Source organism: Macaca fascicularis, chromosome 8, assembly GCF_037993035.2.
Source record: "Macaca fascicularis isolate 582-1 chromosome 8, T2T-MFA8v1.1".
NCBI classification, from domain to species: Eukaryota; Metazoa; Chordata; class Mammalia; order Primates; family Cercopithecidae; genus Macaca; species Macaca fascicularis.
In genome coordinates, this window is record NC_088382.1 from 70447946 (window position 1) to 70461902 (window position 13957).

General features: G+C 39.5%; 1 long non-coding RNA gene across 3 annotated transcripts in view; it reads right to left on the reverse strand.

The window, feature by feature from the left end:
* Positions 1-13957, reverse strand: part of LOC102140436 (uncharacterized) — a 63379-nt gene that overhangs the window by 40901 nt on the left and 8521 nt on the right. The window contains exon 4 of one of the 3 annotated variants that reach the window (XR_010577310.1): positions 9487-10228. The exons of the other annotated variants lie outside the window; for them this stretch is intronic. This is a non-coding gene — a long non-coding RNA (uncharacterized lncRNA). Of the gene's footprint in view, positions 1-9486; positions 10229-13957 lie in introns of those variants that run through there. 3 annotated transcript variants of the gene reach the window in all.

Genomic DNA, 13957 nt, shown 5'->3' on the forward strand with positions numbered 1-13957 from the left:
AATTAATTCAAGATGGATTAGAGATTTAAATGTTAGACCTAACACCATAAAAACCCTAGAAGAAAACCTAGGTAATACCATTTAGGACATAGGCGTGGGCAAGGACTTCATGTCTAAAACACCAAAAGCAATGGCAACAGAAGCCAAAATTGACAAATGGGATCTTATTAAACTAAAGAGCTTCTGCACAGCAAAGGAAACTACTATCAGAGTGAACAGGCAACCTACAGAATGGGAGAAAATGTTTGCAATCTACTCATCTGACAAAGGGCTAATATCCAGAACCTATGAAGAACTCAATCAAATTTACAAGAAAAAAACAACCCCATCAAAAAGTGGGCAAAGGATATGAACAGATACGTCTCAAAAGAAGACATTCATACAGCCAATAGACACATGAAAAAATGCTTGTCATCACTCGCCATCAGAGAAATGCAAATCAAAACCACAATGAGATACCATCTCACACCAGTTAGAATGACAATCATTAAAAAATCAGGAAACAACAGGTGCTGGAGAGGATGTGGAGAAACAGGAACACTTTTACACTGTTGGTGAGACTGTAAACTAGTTCAACCATTGTGGAAAACAGTGTGGTGATTCCTCAAGGATCTAGAATTAGAAATACCATTTGACCCAGCCATCCCATTACTGGGGATATACCCAAAGGACTATAAGTCTTGCTGCTATAAAGACACATGCACACGTATGTTTATTGCGGCACAATTCACAATAGCAAAGACTTGGAATCAACCCAAATCAGCGACAGACTGGATTAAGAAAATGTGGCACATATACACCATGGAATACTATGCAGTCATAAAAAAGGATAAGTTCGTGTCCTTTGCAGGGATATGGATGCAGCTGGAAACCATCATTCTCAGCAAACTATCGCAAGAACAGAAAACCACATACCGCATGTTCTCACTCATAGGTGGGAATTGAACAATGAGATCACTTGGACACAGGAAGGGGAACATCACACACCGGGTCCTATTGTTGGGAGGGGGTAGGGGGAAGGGATAGCATTAGGAGATATACCTAATGTAAATGACAAGTTAATGGGTGGAGCACACCAACATGGCACATGTATACATATGTAACAAACTGCACCTTGTGCACATGTACCCTAGAACTTAAAGTATAATAATAATAATAATAATAATAAAATTGGTGCAGGAACAATTGCAAAAGGGACACATAGAGCCTACTTTCTCTCCTTGGAATTCTCCTGTGTTTGTTTTTAAGAAAAAATCAGTGAAATGCAGAATGTTAACAGATTTAAGGGCTGCTAATGCTGTAATTCAGCTCATGGGCATGCTGCAACCTGGGCTGCCCCCTCCAACCATGATTCCAAAATACTGGCCTCTAATAGTAATAGATTTAAAAGATTGTGTCTTTACCATTCCTTTAGCTACCCAAGATTATGAAAAATTTGCTTTTACTGTTCTTGCTATAAATAAAAAAGAACCAGTGGACAGACACCCTTGGAAAATATTACCACAAGGCATGTTAAATAGCCCAAGTATTTGTCAAACTTATGTTGGAAAAGCTATTAAGCCAGTTAGAGAACAATTCAAAAAATGTTATATTATCCATTATATGGATGATATTTTATGCGCAGCGGAAACTAGGGAGGAATTAATGCTGTGCTATAAACAGTTAGAAAAGGCTGTAACCGCAGCAGGGTTAATCATAGCTCCCAATAAAATCCAAACTTCTACTCCCTTTTAATATTTAGAAATGAAAGTAGAACAAAACACTATTAAGCCTCAAAAGGTTCAAATTAGAAGAGATAATTTAAAAACTCTAAATGATTTTCAAAAATTATTAGGTGATATTAATTGGATTCATCCAACTTTAGACATTCCTATTTATGCTATGTCTCACCTCTTTTCTGCCTTATGAGGTGATTCTGATCTTTTTTTTTTTTTTTTTTTTTTGAGACAGAGTCTTGCTTTGTCGCCCAGGAGTGCAGTGGCGCAATCTTGGCTCACTGCAAGCTCCGTCTCCTGTGTTCACGCCATTCTCCTGCCTCAGCCTCCCGAGTAGCTGGAATTACAGGTGCCCACCAATATGCCTGGCTAATTTTTTTGTATTTTCAGTAGAGACGGGGTTTCACTGTGTTAGCCAGGATGGTCTCGATCTCCTAACCTCGTGATCTGCCCAAAGAACTTCAATTAATTGAAGAAAAAATTCAACAGGCACAAGTGACTCGAATTGACCCTATGCAGCCATTACAGTTTTTAGTTTTTTCCTACTAAACATTCACCTACAGGAGTTATTGTTCAACAGAACGATCTTGATCTGGTTGGGTGGCTTTTTCTACCTCACAATACAACTAAAATGCTCACTCTGTACTTAGATCAAATTGGTGTATTAGTAGGACAAGCAAGGCTGCGCACAACAAAGTTAATGGGCTATGATCTGAATCAAATTATAGTTCCATTAAACAACAAATTCAACAATCGTATATTAATTCTTAGGAATGGCAAGTTAATTTGGCAGGTTTTATTGGCATTCTTGATCATCATTATTCTAAATCCAGAATATTCCAATTTATTAAATTAACATCATGGATATTGCCTTCCATTACTCAAAAAATCCCTATTGAAAGGGCCATTACTGTTTTTACTGATGGATCTAGTAATGGAAAGGCCTCATTTGTGGGACTTCAACAACAAGTTTTTCAAACTGACTTTGCAGCTGTGAAAACAGTGTTAAAAACTTTTAAACAGCCAGTAAACATTGTTTCTGATTCAGCCTATGTATTGCAAGCCACGCAAAATATTGAATGTGCCTTAATTCAAAATGTGACTAATGATCAACTTAACCTTTTATTTCATTCTTTACAGCAAGCAGTACGACAAAGGCATTCCCTTTTCTATATCACTCATATGAGAGCGCATACTAATCTCCCAGGCCCTTTAACTAAACTTACTCAAAGGATGGATAATTATATGGGGAAAAGGATTTGCTTGTGTCTCCCCAGGTAACAATCAGGTGCCTGTATGGGTGCCCACCAAATATCTGAATATCTATCATGAGCTACAGCAGGAAGAGAAGACTCTGGGAAGAGCCAAAACTCCCGATATGAGTGATGGCGCAAATAAACATCTCAGAGACAAAGGAGAAAACCAAGAATAGTCGTCAGGCAAATTGTCCAACATGGGGATAAATCAAGAAGTTGGCGCAGATGGCAAAGGACAACTTGAAAGCACAGAACAAACTAAAAACAACTAGTAACCTGATGGTGGCCATGCTGGCAGTACTCACTATGGCAGCAAGCCTTCTTACTATAGGAGCAACTCAGAATTCCACTTATTGGGCATATGTCCCATTTCCCCATTTCCTCCTTTAATTAGGTCTGTGATTTGGATGGATCCTGTTATTGAGGTGTACACCAACGTCAGTACCTGGGTGCCTATGCCCATAGATAACCGAGGGCCAATGCATCCTAATGCGGAAGGGATAATAATAAATATATCCACAGAATATAAATATCCCCCAGTATGCCTGGGACCTGCTGTTGGATGTTTACGGATTGACACACAGGCCCGGTTGGCAGTAGTCCCCAAAAAAATAAATCATGGGTTGCTTTGCATATGATTTTTGGGACATAGTTTAAAATATAATCATTCCCATCCTAAAACTCTGTAGTTCCATCTGAATAAGTTCAAATATAAACAAAATAGAGTTTAGTTTAAAGGTGTGGATACTTGAGCTTGGGAAGATTGTACAGCAAGTAAGGCTGAGGTGCTACAAAATAATTCCTATGGAATCATCATTAATTAGTCTTCTAAAGGGATCTTTAAAAAAATTGCACCAGAAGACCTTCTTATAGAACAAATGTAATAAGCCAGTGGAACCACTGGCAATTAAATCATACACAATATATTCAGACAAAAGCTGAGGTCCCTATCACATGGAGTCCTACTGGCATTGTCACCCCTAGTCCAAAAATAGTATCTCCTGCCATAGAACACGAACATTCTGAATTATGGAAATTAGCCATGGCTCAAAGTTCAATCAAAATTTGATAGGGTAAATATAACAAGTATAAAGGGGAGGGAGGTAAAAATAAATATGCTCTTTCTTTTCTTTCTAACAGGACTTTTTGGATTCAAAGTTGTGTCCAGTCACCTTTTGTGCTAGCAGTAGGAAATGTTACTCTTGATATAAATACACACTTTATTTCATGCCCTGAATGTCATTTATGTCATTTTTTACATGCATTAATTCAACTTTTAATAAAAATCAGACTATCCTAATAATTAAAGCCAGGGAAAGAATCTGAATCCCTATGTCTTTAAATAGACTGTAGGAGGCATCTCCATCCATTCATATAGTAACTGAAATTCTTAAAAAACTTTTATCCCATTCAAAAAGATTTATAGTTGCTCTCATAGTTGCTATAATTGGCTCATTGCTGTTACTACTACTACTGCAGTAGCTGGTGTGGCTCTACATTCATTTGTACAAACTGTTAAATTTGTCAATAAGTGACAAAAGAATTCCACAAAACCATGGAACTCTCAAACTCAAATAATTAAAAAAAATAGTTAACCAAATTAATGATCTCTGTCAGACAGTGATTTGAATGGGAAATCATAAATTTAAAAAGTAAAATTCAAATGCAATGTGATTGAAATACCTCTAATTTTTACATGACTCCTCATCTGTATAATAAAACAGCATGAGTGGGAAAAAGTAAAGAGACATTTAAAAGGTCATACTGGAAATTTATCTTTGTATATTGCAAAATTGAAGGAACAAGTATTTCAAGCCTCTCAGGCACATCTGACACCAATGCCAGGAACTGAAGTGCTTGAAGGAGCTGCAGACGGATTAGCAGCTATTAACCCGCTAAAATGGATCAAGACACTTGGAGGCTCTGTGATTTCAATAATGATTGTGTTTTTAATCTGTGTTGTTTGTCTTTATATAGTCTGCAGATGCGGAAGCCACCTCTGGAGAGAAAGCTGCCACCGAGAACAAGCAAAGATAGCTGTGGCGGTTTTGCAAAAAAAGAAAAGGAAGACATGTTGGTAGAAGTGCTGAGGCAGGACTGGCTTGTCTGTCATAATATAAAAGAGTCTTGGAAGATGTCCAGGGTCCAGGGTCTAAAACCCCTCAGGTCCAGGGTCTAAAACCCCTCATGGCCTTTGGAACACCAAGCTCTGTGCCAAAGGGTGGAAGCCTGCCCTGCCGCACCACAAATCTAAGCCTAGGGCATAAAACCCCTCATGACTTGGATGGAATTCAGAGCTCAGGGCATAAAACCCCTCATGGCCTCTGGAATGTACACAGACTTGTTGGTTGCTCTCCCAGACTCATAAACATGTTCTCTATTATTTCAAGCAGCAGAACATATTCTATGTGCATCAAAGAAAATGCTAAACTGTCACAGCTATGCTTGATGCACTGCTACCTTTCTACCCTCACATACTCACACCCTCACCTATTTACCTCCACATCCACACGTCCACACCACCTGCTTCTTTGTTTGATCACCAATAGTGTGGGATCCCAGAGCTGGGGGCCTTCACAGCCTCCATACTAGCGTTGGCCCCCTGGACCCACCTTATGTACTCTTAACCTGTCTTTTCTCATTCCTTTGACTCCGCCGTACGTCGTAGCCCCCACGTCCTGGTGTTGGGCCATACAATTAACTTTCACCATTGGGACATTACAAACATAGTGTAAGCAGAAGTTTGATGCACTTGCACATGGGATTAGGCCTCTTGGAATGCACTTTCTTAGAATCCAGTTGCCAGTCTGTGAAGAAGCCAAGTAGCCACATAAAGATGTCCATGTAAGAGTTAACCAAGGAGCCTGGCCAAAAACCCCTGCTGAGCTCCCAGTAGGTGGCCAGTACAATATACCAGCCTTGTGACCTTGCACCTATCTCAGTACCCCAGCTGACACAACACTCTGTGAAGCAGAATCACCTGGTCAACTGATATTGTTTGAAGCTGTGTCCCCACCCAAATCTCTCCATCTAAGATCTGCAATGTTGGGGAAGAGACCTGGTGGGGTGTGATTGGATCATGGGGACAAATTTCCCTCTTGCTGTTCTCGTGAGAGTGAGTGAGTTCTTACAAGATGTGGTTGTTTAATGGTGTGGAGCACCTCCCCCTTCACTTTCTCTATCCTGCTTCACAATGTGAAGATTGTTCCTGCTTCCCGTTCGCCTCTGTCATGATTGTAAGTTTCCTGAGGCCTCCCCAGCCATGCTTCCTGTACAGCTTGTGGAACTATGAACCAATTAAACCTCTTTTCTTTATGAATTACCCAGTATTAGGTAGTTCTTTATAGCAGTGTGAGAACAGACTAATATATCAACCAAAAGAATTATGAGAAATGATATCCTGTTAGTATTTAAACCATAGGATTTTGGAGTGATTTATAAAGTAGCAATAAACAACAAAAATGCAAGACTATAAGAACAAAAACAAAAGACCTATCTAATCTGGAAAATCAAGGAGGCTTTTCCAGAGGAATCAATAATTTACATAGAATCTGGAAGAAATAAAAGTATGAGTTAACTTCCAAACAGAGAACAGTGTCCATAATGGCCTGTGTTTGAAGGGAAGCAGATGCACTAAAAAACAGAATGGAGATTATTCATTTTCTTTTCTTCTGTTTGTTTGTTTTTTGAGACAGAGTCTTGCTCTGTCATCCAGGCTGGAGCACAGTGGCATGATCTTGGCTCACTGCAACCTCTGCTTCCTGGGTTCAAGTGATTCTCCTGCCTCAGCCTCCTGAGTAGCTGGGATTACAGGCACCCACCACCACGCCCAGCTAATTTTTGTTATTTTTAGTAGAGACAGGGTTTCGCCATGTTGGTCAGGCTGGTCTTGAATTCCTGATCTCAAGCAATCCACCCACCTTAGCCTCCCAAAGTGCTGGGATTATAGGTGAGAGCCACCATACCCAGCCTAAAAAACAGAATGGAGATCATTTTCTTATGCATTTTTGCCTAATTATAAAACAGGCCAGACATGGTGGCTTATACCTGTAAGCACTTTAGGAAGGAGGCCAAGGCGGGAGGATCACTTGTGCCCAGGAGTTTGAGACCAGCCTGGGCAACATAATGAGTCTCCGTCTATATAAGGAAAAATATATGTGTGTGTGTGTGTGTGTGTGTGTGTGTGTGTGTGTGTGTGTGTGTGTGTGTGTGTAGAGAGAGAAAGAGAAAAGCAAACGTGTGCATACATTTATTTTATACAATAGTATACTTAAGGAGGAAACAAAAACCCAGAGCTAAAACTGATATGTCTAGTCTTGCTTATTAATACAGACTAGCTATTATGAGCCATCTGTGACATATCACATTGTGCTGGGACCATCTGCAATATTCCTAATCTAATGGTTTAAATGACAGCTCACACCCTCATTAGAAGATATTAGCACCTAAAAACACATTTGTTGGAAATAGCAAGGTACTGATCCCTTCAGATGCTATCAAGTGGCTGCACTGTAAACTAATGCACATCCTAGCAGGAACAAAGGGAATGCAGACATTGAGCCCCTTCTGTGGACCAGGACATTTGACAGACTCATACATTCTTTCATTAATCTTCTCAGCAATCTAAAGGGCAGGTATTATTTTTCATTTTTTACTTACTAAAGAAAGTAAGGCTTTTAAAGTTTCATTAGCTTGATCACACAGCTCAAAAGTAGTAGAGCAAAGTTTTAAATCCCAGGCTGTCTGCCTCCAAAATCTGCATCTATAATAGCTGTTGTTGGTTGCCTTCCCTGCTCCTACTTCCCACTTTCTTCTAGACGTTTTTCAACACCCATATCCTCCCATGCAGCCAGTGAGCTTCAAGGGTGACTCTCTTGCCTACAGCAGTCTTTTTTTTTTTTTAAGACAGTCTCTCTCTGTCGCCCAGGATGGAGTGCAGTGGTATGATCTCAGTCTCCCAGTTTCAAGCAATTCTCATGCTTTAGCCTCCCGAATAGCTGAGACTACAGGCGCATGCCACCATGCCCAACTAACTTTTGAATTTTCTTGTAGAGACGGGGTTTCACCATGTTGCCCAAGCTGGTCTCAAACTCCTGAGCTCGAGCACTCTGCCCGCCTCGGCCTCCCAAAGTGCCAGGATTACAGGCATGAGCCACCACGCCTGGCCCTCCAGTAGTATTTCTTAGCAGCAGGTGCAACTAGCACTTGGGGCTGACCAGTTCTTTGCTCTGCCGGGCTCTCAGGTGCATCTTACGATGTTTAGCATCACTGACCTCCACTTGCCACCATTCTAACAACTCAAAATGCCCAGCATACACTTGTATGGCAGTGCTCAGCCTGAGAATGGCCAGTTGAAACAGAATGCCGTGCCTCCTGCCAATGATGGGTTCAGGAACTTACCCAGCAACTGGTGAGCTGCCCCGTGAAGGGGATTTCCCTGCCACATGGAATGATCCATGTGCTTCCCACAACCTCAGCACTGCACAGTAATCCTATCACTTTTGATATTCTTTTTCACATTTTACAGATTAAGAAACTGAAATACACATGGAATCAGCGGCATGGCCAGGTCACATGGTCAGTAATTAATGAAGCTGGAGGCTTAATATACTGCAAAATAAAATGATGGGAGTGACCTGAAGATCCAGATTGGATCTCAGGGCCAGAACTGGATAGTAATTTGATTGAATTTGTTAAATTATCTAAAATGACTGTCATCACGAGTGGGGCTAGTCAGCCTTAAACCCTGAAAAAAGGAAGGTCTCAGAGATAAAAAGCAGTATTTGCTATTAAAACATGACTCATGGTTTAGATCTCAAGAACTTCAACCACAAAAAAACTTGTTTTAAATATGATTCATGGGAGTTTTTCATTCGTCAAAGTATTTGCTACTTGGGCAAAGCCATTAGGGCCAGGGTTATAAATGTCTGTAGAGGCCAAAGAGATAAATGGCGCTGCTCAGAGTGAGACAACAGGGTGTGGTTAGGGCTGATGAAGCAAGAGAGTGAATGAGCTGATTGATGTTTTTCCCTAGAAAGATCATCCCTAAAGTGAGATGGGTGACTCACGTTCTCTTAGCTTAAGGTCATTAAATATTCCATAGACATTATTGTCCAGGATAACAAAAAGCTAGTTGCACAAATTGAAAATATCCCTGTCGCTGGGACAATGATTTTGCATCGCAATTTGACCTTCTGCTTTTAAAAATCAGACTCATAAACTAGGTTAATGTAAGTCCATTCCTGAAAGATGGATTCACTCCTGATATACAGAGAAATCAGGTTTCTAAGCCTGATTTACTATACATAGCAGCCTGTGAGCTCCCTTGGGAGACACAATATATCCTTGCTTTGTGAACATAAAGCATACATCATTTCCTTGTGGACGACAAATATGTTTTTCTTATTTGTTATATGCTGACGATTTTAAAATTTGTCTGTGGAGGTCACAACTCTCATTAGTCAAAAATTTAAAAACCTGTACCAGGCTTGCTGTAAAAATTAGATGATTTAAGGTAGTTTGTTAAACATTTTTTATTGCATTAAACTTTTAGGAAATTTTAAGAATAACTGTGAGAGATTCAGTAGATATATAGGTAAAGGACACAAGCATGTAATCTACAATAGAGGAACTACAAATGTCTAGCAAATACTTGAAAAAACATTTGGCCCCCACAATTATGCCAGCTATGCAGTATTTCTATCTCAATCTCAGGCCACTCCCCCAAGCTCCATATTCAAATGTCCAATTGCTCATCTGAGATCACTTAGAAGCCTACTGGCATCTCAATTCAACATGTCCAAAACAGAATCTTTGCTTCACTCTCCTTTTTCCCATATACCTGATCTTCTCCTACCTCAATTAATTGCATTACTTTGTTCATCAGGCAAAATATACAGGAATCATGCTTACTTTTTTCTCCTTCCCAGTTCTTCCATACAAAGTCTGTCACTGAGCTGGAACTGGTGATGTCCTGGACTCTTGGGTGCTGCCTGGACCCACCCAAATGCCAGAACAGGAGTGACTTGATTAAGTTCCTCAGGGAGCTAGATTAAGCAGATACCCTTTCTCTTGTTTCACACACAAAAAAAATTCTTGCCCTCCTAGAAGTTCACCTCTCAAAACAACATCAGCCAAGCAGAAGAGGAAAAGAAGAGCAAGTGTCTAGGGGCCCTGATTTGCCTGGTGATTTGGGGTGGCCAACTTGAAACAGCTTTTTCTCCTCCAAGCCATTTTCTCCTGTTCTCAGCCAGCTTCCTGCAACCATGAGGTCAAAAAGAAAAACAAATTATCTTTGTGCTTTGACATTTGTGATGGGCAAGGTACTCTAAAATGCAGGGTTCAGGGCAGAGGCCCCTTTCTTCTGAGTTCAAGAAAGGCACTGAGTCTTTTTTTTTTTTTTTTAGACAAGGTCTTGCTCTGTCACCCAGGCTGAAGTGAAGTGGCAGGAACGTGGTTCACTGCAGCCAGTCTCAGTCTCCTGGGCTCAAGAAATCCTGCCACCGCAGCTTCCCAAGTTGCTGGGACTACAAGTACATGCCACAGTGGCCTGCTAACTTTTTTTTGTTATTATTGTAGAGACAAGTTCTCACTGTTGCCCAGGCTGATTTCAAACTCCTGGGCTCAAGCAGTCCTCCCACCTCAGCTTCCCTAAGTGCTGGGATTACAAGCAAGATGCACCACTGTACCTAGCTTTAATTCATTTTCTCATTCATCTTTATTGCTTTCATTGCACATGCTGTTAACTTCTTATGAACTCTTTGTTCTAGTAAATAAACACATCAAGGTTTTTAATAAATAAATCAGGAGTCTATAAATTCTTACTAGTTTCAATAGAAACATTGCCGCTAAAATGGTGTATTCTAGCTGTGTGAGCTTTTGGAAAATGTTTTCATTTTCTTTATGTTTGAATGTTCTTCCAAGTCTTTGAAAATACACATTCTGAGTTGAAAAGCTTTATAATAGGTAAAACTCATTAACCCATATACTTTCAATGCTGGGCACAGCAGGTGTGGTAGGTAGAAATATAAGATGACTCCCAAGATTTTTGCACCCTGACATACACATATCTTTTTCCAGTTGTTGAAACACTAATTTAGGTGCTGCTGTGAAGAGATTTTGTAGATGTGAACAATGAAAATCAGTTGACTTTAAGATAGAAAGATGATCCTAGGTAGGCCAGATCTATCAGCTGAGTCCTTAAAGGGAACACTACCCTTCCTGAGAAAGAGATTCAAAGCACGAAGGATTAAAATTGAGGGAGATTCTCTATTGCCAGCTCTGGAAATACAGTAGGTCATGTGGCAAGTTGTTCAAGTGGCCTCTAGTTGCTGAGAGCAACTCCAAGGTAAGAGCCAACAAGGAAATAATGACTGCAAGGAGATGAATCTGGCCACACTATGTGAGCCTGGAAAGGAACTCTGAGTGCCAGAAGAGGATGCAACCAAGCCAACACCTTGAGTTTAGTCTTACGAGATCCTGAGTAGAGAATCCAGTGACACCATGCCCGGATTTACCACAACCCTAGAGGCTAAACGCAACACTCCCTTATTATCTCACAATGCTGTATTGTCTTTAGCCTCTAAGGTTATTTAGTAATTTAGTAACAAAAAGCAAATCCAGTAGAACATGCTAATATTAAGATACAACCTCTATATCATATGATGCAGTGTGAATCAGCACAGTAGAGATTGCAGTATCTCTGGAAGCCATTTCTATACTGGATAACTCTTTGCAATAATTCAACTACACATGTAAGTGATCAAATTAATATATCTTACAAAACTAAATGTATCTTCAACAATACTCTTCCTTAATCAGTACAAACAAACAAACAAACAAAAAAACCTGTAGATAATCTCTAACACCTCTCAATACAAGGGAAAGTGTCATAGATGGAAGTGAAGACTAAAGAGAAATAGAATTCACTGATTAAGGTTTAAATATCTTACTTTTGTGACTTTTTATTTGCAGAAACAGAAAATTGATCATGTGAACACATTTGTGTTAAAAGATGTTCCTGCAAATTAGGGGCCCTGAAATTAAGCTTCATTAGGTTCATGGTAAATCTACCTCTCTCTTTATCCACAGCACTTGGCAGAGGGCCTGGCATCTGAATGACAGGTCTCAAATATTCTTTCTCATATGATTACATGAAATAAATCATTACATTGTTATTTACTTAAATAACTTTACATTTTTCTTGAGTGAATTAACACTACTTGAAGGATCCTTGTAAACTGAGTCCACTTGCAATTTCCTATCTACTGGGTCATTTATAATAAAACATGTTACATGTATACTTCATCTCTGCTTATTTCTAAGAAAGAAAAGGTAAGTAATTTAGTTTTTGTATTTCAATTAGTAATTCAATAACCTGTCTGGTTTTTGTTTTTTAAAAGCAAAATAGCTTATCTCAGAGTTCAGATCAGACAATCTCACCACTGGTGTTTGGATTCAGTGTCTTTTGAGGTGAAGTGAAAGAAGAACCTTTCAGAAATGCATGCAGTTAATTCAAAGAGAGGAAGAAGGATCTAGTTCTAAAGAGGTTTTTGTCTATAATTGATTTTTCTAATGGAAAAATCAACAAAAAGTATAGTGTATCGATGCTGAATACTCCACTCTTTCAAACAGACACTTTCGTATTATAATTTGTATCAGATACAGTATCAAGAAAATTAAAATGCCCATTTACGAAGAGCAAAAAATGTTCTTCAGTAAGTCTGGTAATAAAAACTGCAAGGTAAGGTTTCAAAATTACATAAGCCTGCAGTTCTTCTAACAAAGATTACTAAACTGTAGTATCAGAAAAGGTACTTTTGGGGAATAAAATGATAGTGAAGCTTCCCTCCTGGTTTATACCTTAAACTTGCTTAGCTAAAGGCAGTGCTTCCTACCACCCCCATTTAGTGTAAATTTTGTTAGCCTGAAACTTAAAATGCAAAATGCTGCATAACATACAATGTTATTCATAATAATAATAGTTGCTATAGTATTTGGATATAAGAGTTTTCACAGGCAGGAAAACATTCAGTTTCTAAAAAATGATTCAAAGTTCATGAAAAAGTATAAATAAATGGTTTACTCTGTTGTTCACATGAATCCCTAAGGACGTGGAATGGAAACAAACAGCATTTATTCTTAAAAAAAATCCTTTTTAGGAGCTACTTTTCTTTGTATTCTAGCCTCAAAACAATTGCTTTGCATGTAACTTTTTTTAAAAACTGAAAAAAATATGCTTTATCTTCCTTTTCTGACTACACAATTATTTTTTTCTTTTTTTAATCAGAAACTCATTGCTTGCTAATGACTACACAATTATTGTTGCTGTTGTTGTTTAGAGACAGGGTCTCACTCTGCCACCCCAGCTACAATGCAGTGACACAATCATAGCTCACTGTAGCCTCAAACCCCTGGCCTCAAGTGATCCTTCCAAGTAGCTAAGGCTACATGCCGCTGTGCCTGGCTAATTTATTTTTATTTTTTTATAGATGGGGTCTTGCTATGTTGCTCAGGCTGGTCTGGGATTCCTGGCCTCCAGCAGTCCTCCTGTGTAGCTGGGATTACAGGCTTGAGCCATAGTACTAGCCTAAAATAATTATTTTTCAGTTCCTTATTTAAAATATTCTTAGCAGGCTGGGCACAGTGGCTCATGCCTGTAATCCCAGCACTTTGGGAGTCTGAGGCAAGCAGATCACTTGAGGTCAGGAGTTTGAGACCAGCCTGGCCAACACGGTGACACCCCGTCTCTACTAAAAATACGAAAAGATTAGCCAGCATAGTGGCACTTGCCTGTAATCCCAGCTACCAGTGGGGCTGAGGCAGGAGAATCGCTTGAACCTGGGAGGCAGAGGTTATAGTGAGCCAAGATTGCACCACTGTACTCCAGACTGAGTGATACAGTGGGACTCCATCTCAAAAAAAATAAAATACAATATTTCTAGTAGTATATAAAACCAAAATCACAACAAACTTATTTATAGGCTA